The sequence below is a fragment of the Xenopus tropicalis genome, chromosome 1 (genome assembly GCF_000004195.4).
Source record: "Xenopus tropicalis strain Nigerian chromosome 1, UCB_Xtro_10.0, whole genome shotgun sequence".
In the NCBI taxonomy this organism is placed as follows: domain Eukaryota; kingdom Metazoa; phylum Chordata; class Amphibia; order Anura; family Pipidae; genus Xenopus; species Xenopus tropicalis.
The window spans coordinates 35,751,123-35,757,715 of NC_030677.2; positions in this window are offsets into that span (position 1 = coordinate 35,751,123).

Below are 6,593 nucleotides of genomic sequence, written 5' to 3' on the forward strand. Positions count from 1 at the left end.
CATTATGTACCAGGCAAGCTATGTATACCAACATGGACAAAAGAATGAAAGGAGATCTATATCATCCTTCTTACTCAAGCCCTGATTCCATATTGGGGTTATTAGGAGGACTAGGTACCCACACACCTCTAGCCGCTGTTGTTGTTTCACATCCCCTTTGTTTGCTTTTGCTTCAAAAGCTTTGCCTCCATATTGTTGGTCTTCACTGACACATTTTAGGTGGTTTTTGTAGTCATCTCCCCTGTTTAAGGGCTCTGGCACACGGGGAGATTAGTCGCCGAAAAGACTCGCAAGGCTTTTTCGGCGATTTCGGGAAATCGCGCTGCCGCGTGTGCCATCCCGCCGGCGACTTACATGTTCGCCGGTGGGATGGCGGGTCATGGCAACTCGGGGAGATTAGTCGCCCGCGAACAGGGAGTTTTGTTGCGGGCGACTAATCTTCCCGTGTGCCAGAGCCCTAAAAAAAAAATAAAAATCAAGATAAACACTGACTGATAAACCATTGCCAAAAGAACTATTGGAAATGAGTACTTTAAAAATGGGTTAAAAGAAGATTAAGCTTAAACATAACTTTTTAAATACAAATATTGCTACACATTCAAGGTACACAATATGGCCATAAGAATGTGATCTCTAACACACATAAGTGCCCAACCTCACTAATGCTTTTGTGGCTGAATGGAAGCAAATCCCACTAAAAATGTTCTAACATCTAGTGGAAACCTTATCAGAAAAGAGACCTTTTACAGCAGCAAAGAGTCGACTTCATATTAATGCCCTTAGTTTGGGAATAAGATGTTGGCCAGACAGGTGTCCAGATACTTTTGTACTTGGGGCCCATTCACTAAGGTAGGAATCCGAAACACGAAATCCAATCATTTCGGATCGAAAATTTCACAAAAATTCTTTTCATTTCAATACGAAGATTTCGTACTTACGATCCAAAAGTTCAGAGATTTTTGTATTGAAAGGATGGTATACGTATTGGCGATCCGAAAGTCACAAAATTTTATACTACTTGCTAATTGGTTGTTATTTTCTATTACCCGACTACATAGACTAGGGTTAAATTCTGGATTAGTTAAAATCCGTACGATACTAATACTTTTGCCAATCAGTATTTACTATTTGATACCCACACCTCTCAACATGGCTGTAGCTGATTCTAACCATCAACTCTAAGGGGTATATTTATCATGCTTTGTAAAAAGTGGAGCAATACATTACCGGTGATGTTGCTCATAGCAGCCAATCAGATGCTTTGCTTTGGTTTTCTAACTGTTAAAATCTAATTGCTGATCACCGGTAATGTTTCACTCCACTTTTTACACAGCATGATAAATATACCCCATAAGGGGCATATTTATTATGCTGTGTAAAAAAAAGAGAGAAAATTCACCACACATCGCCAGGCTTCGCTGTGTAAAAAACAGCGTAAAATCAGCGATGTTCTCTGTTTATTTTACACAGCTTTTTACACTGTTTTTTCTATGAATTTGTTTTACACAGCATAATAAATATACCCCTAATTCACTGCACTCGCTATGACTGTGTATATATTGATAAGCTTTTCAACACTGTCGGATTAAACATTAAGAAGTGCCTGAACACAATTCAAGCTCCAGTGTTAACCTACTTTAAATACGGGGCAATCCCCCTTAATCCATAACCAATCTAACAGACCACATTGGTATATACTGCCACATCGATAATAACCTCTGTGTAGTTGAATATGAGTTGACTCAGGCATGTTGATTACCCCACCCGTGTTTGTGCCTACTACTGAACAATCTCTACCTCGGTACAGCCTACAGGTTGGTTCTTTCAGCGCGGGTCACAGACAATCACCCTTTCCCTTCATGGAAGATCTAACATCCCACCATCGCGCTTAATACACACACATCATTACCTTGGCACGATTGCAGTTCAGATGGAGTAGGCCTACGATCGTGCCTACTACCACAAACAAGGACCTTAACATGACTACCAGTTGTTAGGTTCACACGGAGCACACTTCCCTTTCAATTAGGTGGATTAATCAAATGTTGTGCATTCCTGCCTACTACCCCACACTTTATACCACGGCATGAATGTGGCTCCAGTAATCAAGCTACGGCGCGAGTATCACTTGCCCTCTACTCCACAGCCACTATGTCCGTGCCTACTACCAAAAACCAATTACCTCGGCACAGCTATTAATAATTATGAGACTCCTACATTTCCACTATTCAAAAACAACATTGCCATATTCATTCCTAGCCCTACACAGTTGTGCCTACCAAAATCATATACCTCAGCAACGACTGCTATCTATAGTTGACAGGTACAACAGGGTTTTGCGACGCCAACGCGTATTTCGCATATAGCTTTATCAAGGCAAATATCCTTTGGCTAACATAGAGATTCTTTTAAATCTTCTCGGGCCAATCACATTGCCTTATTTCAGTACCACCCAGTAAATCTTCATACACTTTAACCCTTGTTGCCAACATATATGATTGAAGTATGAACGTCAGTCAAAAGAGATACAAAATATTGTAACTAGATCTACAAGCATCTGTCAATGAAACATAAATGTTACCATAATTATGACTATGCAGCTTGTAGGAGACTTTCAGTGGGTAATAGGAATTGTAGTTAAAAAAAGCTGGACATCTACTGATTTAAAATCTTTTACTATATTAAAAAGCCAGTAAACCTGTACAATCCCAGACAGAAATCTGAGTTAACCTCTACTTTGTTAATGAAAAAATGATACAAGGAGCCTTTCTTTTTAACTGAGGAAGCCATGAGGTGTTGCCCATTCAACTGCTTCAGTACGAAAGCAGAAATGCTTTTGGAATGATTAAAAACTGTGCGAATGCTAAAATCTCTGCTGTCTATAGTAACTCTTTGTGTGCCCTGGAACACAGAACTATTTAATCCCCTAATAAATGTACAGTTCTAAATATAAAATCATTTGCATGGCCAGTCCTCCTCTGCTAATCATTTGCTAGCACCAGCAGATCACAAAATGTTGTCAGAAGCATTCCTGAATAGAGGCAGCCCTGACTCGATACCATTCCATCAAATCCACGTCTTTCTCCTCCTCCCTGTGCTAAAAATCTCCCTCCCCTATGTTGTTTCTCTTTCTCTCTTTCCCAGCAATGCATTCCTCGATGTATCCAACATAGTGTGAGCCTGGCTTATTCTACTGGAGAACATACAGCCTTCTATCAGGTTTTTAAACTACTTTTATAAGTATCAGTGCATAATTATCATTCCCCAAAGTAAACTGAAGCTCTCTTCTTTTCATTTCCTTCTTTCTAGGGTTTATATAGTACTTCCCTGATCCTCTATTGTTTCTTCTGCTGACAAAAAACTTGTTTCCCCATGAGTTATGGCTTAATGTTAACCGGCTGGGGAATGGCAGTGGTTGAATATGGAGGAAAATGTGTAATGTTGTCATGTTTCACTTTTATGAAGTTTCATTGCAGAGATAGTAACAAATCTTAAAAACCTGGGGCCTAGCCAAAAAAAAACAACAACTGAAAAACCCTAGCTTCACACAGAAGTACTCAAAGCTGAATACTTGTTAATTGCCACAAGGAAAGGTAGCAAGTCACTGCTCATGGATCTATGCATATGTACCTAGATATGTTGCTCAAGTAATGTTTTTTTGTTTTGTTTGTTTTTTTAAATGGTCCATTGTAAGCTTTGTATACTAATGTATACATTGTATTTCAATGTGCCTACTTTTTGGGTCATAAAAAAACATTTTGATTGGAAAGAAAATTTGGGGGTGTTTCAAATGTGAAGATCATTCCAGCACCTTTTACCGAGGTAGCAAATAGTATAATATTGCTTGTTTAATTAAAAACACTACAAAGATAACCACCCCATCCTTCAAAAAATGCAAGTAATGTATACAGGACCCAGCTGCTGTCCTAATACTGAATACGACTAATTGTAAAAGTGTTTTTACACCACCTGGGTGTTTTATACACTGTTTCAATGAGCAGTGCAGCATATATCCATATCAAAGCAAGAATAAGAACTGCATTATCTTTAAAAACATGTAAAAATTAGTATATGACCACATTTTGTTCTCCCAAAAAATATAAAGCAAGAATACGTGCAAACATGCAAACACTTACAATTACGTAATACAGGTAATGGAATTTAATTAGCAGTTCACATCCTGACCTGTTTTGTTAGCAGCTATGGTACAGTTCTGCTGGTAAGTACAGGGTTAACAAACCTGCGCTAACTGTACAAGTGCATCGGCACTACCCACCCTGCTTGCCAACTTGTGCCCTTCTAGTTGTAGCAAACTACAATTGTTAGTCATACGCTGTTTTGGAATGCTGGAAGTTGTAGTTGTAAGCCACAAATCTAATAGCCCTGTGCTACATTCAGAATTACATTTTTCTCCTTCATATTTCATAGTACAGGCATGGGATCCGTTATTCAGAAACCCATTACTCAGAAAGCTCCAAATTATTGGAAGGCTATCTCCCATGGATTCCATTTCAATCAAATCATTTAAATGTTTAAAAATAATTTCCTTTTTCTCTGTAATAACAAAACAGTACCTTGTACTTGATCCCAACTAAGATATAATTACCCCTTATTGGGGGCAGAACAGCCCTATTGGGTTTATTTAATGGTTAAATGATTCCTTTTTCTCTGTAATAATAAAACAGTACCTTGTACTTGATCCCAACTAAGATATATGTATCTTATTGGAGGCAAAACTATCCTATTAGGTTTATTTAATGTTTAAATTATTTTTATGAGTACTTAAGGAATGGAGGTACAAATTAAATAAAGACCCCATATCCAGAAGGCCCCAGGTCCTGAGCATTCTGGATAACAAGTCCCATACCTGTACATTCATTTGTGATGTCGCAGTTAAAGTAACACAGCAAAAAAAAATTATTTTATTACACAACTCATTCTGAATTCTTTTCGCATAAGATATCTGTTTTCTGCATCCTTAAATATTTGGTTCCACATTTTTGTTTGTCGTTCCACACTAGGGGGGAGATTTACTAATCCACGAATCCAAATCCCGAAAGGGAAAAATTCGGAATGGAAACGAAAATTTTGCCGTCTTTTCGTCGCCGTCGTGACTTGTTCGTATTGAGCGATTGTAAACAGCGGAAAATCCAATCCGATTTTTTCGGCGTCGAAAAAGTCGCAGAAAATATACGAAAAAGTCGCAAATATACCGATCATTACGAAAAACCGCATTCGGATGCCTTCGGACCGTTCGTGGATTAGTAAATCTGCCTCTAGGTATCGCTCTTCTACAGAAATCCATCAAAATCCTTCCGGGATCATTGATCCAGTCATACTTATTTCTCAAATAGGGAAAATTAAAAAAAAAAACATATGAAGTGATAGGTATTGTTTCCCTATGTCTTTATTATTAATTACTTGAAAATGGAATTGTTTTTGCACTGTGTAAGAGTTAAAAAGGCACAACTTAAATGAAATTTACATGTCATTTCTCCCATGAGGCAAATTTCAGCCCAAAAATGAAGAGTTGGGTCTATAGGACTCTTACATAATGCGACATAAGGAGGATCAGGGCAGATTGGGGTTTTTTCTACTGGTGTTGTTCATATGTGTCATTAGCCTTAAGCATACCAGCAGTCAAACCCATGGGAAATTACCTTAGCAATATTATAATAAACATATATAGAACATCTAGGCCCATCTTGGCATACTTTTAAAATGATGTCAGTCCAAGAATGTGTTTGATTTGGCAGTTAAAGCACCAAGACATTTTATACCAGCCAAGAATAACCTTTTCAGATAAATTAAATGTGGCTAATTTGTTATCTATTATAGGCCATGAAATCTAAAACTTCGTTTCCATAAGAACATAGGAACACACAAGGATTTTAACCTCTGCAATAATTGATTACACAGCCATTGCACCACTGTAAGTATCGCTTTTACCAAAGGTCTCATGGTGAGTTGACTTTCTTTCATCTAAAATTTGACCTGTTTTCTTTAACACACATTGACTTGCTTGTTTTTGATATACAGTATGGAACCTGTTATCCAGAATGATTGGGATCTGAGGTTTTCTGGATATGTGATCCTTACCGTAATTTGGACCACCATAGTCTACTAATATAACATTTAAACATTATATAATCCCTATAGGATTGTTTAATTATATTGTAGCTGGATTCAAGTACTGTTATATTCTTACCAATAATGTAGGGTTAGGTGATACCTTTAATTGGCTAAATGAGTAGGCAAATATTGCAAGGTTTCGAGATGCTACTATTACATCTCTTCATCAGGCTTAACGATGTTAGATTAAATTAAACTCTAATAGAAGACATGTAATACTAGCATCTCAAAAGCTTGCAATTTTAACTTACTCATTTAGCCAATAAAAGGTATCATCTAACCCAACATTTTCTGCATTTTTCAATGGCTAACACGGCACAACACGCTACTACCGTTATTACAGATAAAAAGATTTTTATTTTAACATGTGACTTTATAAGAGGTGGCTTTTCCATAATTTGGAGCTTTCTGGATTATGGATCCCATGCTGGTATCAGCCGTAAGTAGCAACCAAATTACCA